Genomic DNA, 1,181 nt, shown 5'->3' with positions numbered 1-1,181 from the left:
ATTGAGGTGAACATAACGGTATATTTATTTTTTTTTGGGAAACAACAACTACAACAATTATTAAAGGTCAAAGTTCAAATTAAGCATTTTCTCAAATTAATATTTCTCGAAAACCTCTCCAAGGAATTCGACAATTTTGATAGAGAATTTAATTCTCTTTAATTTGATATACATATTTATACATATACCTTTTTATAGTTTTCACGAAAATGGAATTAATATGGAAAAAAAGTATACAGGGTTTTTGTGAATAAACTTCTTTTTGCGTAGGCGGCCTTTGGCCGCACTTATGGATTATAACCCTCACAAAGTAGAATTCTCTTTCTGTGTTGCGAAGAAAAGGCGCTGAACACCTTTTGCAGAGAACACCTTTCTGCGTAGCCGGCCTTCGGCCGCACTTATGGATTATAACCCTCACAAAGTAGAATTCTCGTTCTGTGTTGCGAAGAAAAGGCGCTGAACACCTTTTGCAGAGAACACCTTTCTGCGTAGGCGGCCTTCGGCCGCACTTATGGATTATAACCCTCAAAAAGTAGAATTCTCTTTCTGTGTTGCGAAGAAAAGGCGCTGAACACCTTTTGCACAGAACACCTTTCTGCGTAGGCGGCCTTCGGCCGCACTTATGGATTATAACCCTCACAAAGTAGAATTCTCTTTCTGTGTTGCGAAGAAAAGGCACTGAAACCCCTTTAATAATTGTTGTAGTTGTTGTTTCCCAAAAAAAAAAAATACATCGTTACACTCACCTCAATGATCTCTATCGATCCCCATATGAATTTTTTTTAATTTGAGAATTGTACGTATTCTGCATTTATGCCCGGCTTTTTGTGATTGTAAATCTGAAAACCCCACCTTCCGGAGGGTTATAGTTTTTATGAAAATTGAATTTTAAGTTGCAAAACATGTCAACTTCAACCTCACTCTTTGCTTTGTAAACCAATTGAACTAAAATATCGGTGCTGCCACACAACAAAAAATGCCAAAAAAAAAACACTGAAAACGAGACACAATAAAAACAGGCATTGTAATTAATTTTTTTTAATTAAATAACGATGTATTGATAATAAAAAGTGATTCAGTCTAAAATGGAGATTTTGTAATAAAAATTTTAACTTAGTTATTTATCGAAGTATTGTTTTTTATGGAAAAAGCGCCGCAGGCGAAAATTTTTCATTAAAAAC

Source organism: Rhagoletis pomonella, unplaced genomic scaffold (genome assembly GCF_013731165.1).
Source record: "Rhagoletis pomonella isolate Grant_MI unplaced genomic scaffold, Rhpom_1.0 Rhpom_scaffold_00005, whole genome shotgun sequence".
NCBI lineage: Eukaryota > Metazoa > Arthropoda > Insecta > Diptera > Tephritidae > Rhagoletis > Rhagoletis pomonella.
Note: the sequence above shows the minus strand (reverse complement) of the source record.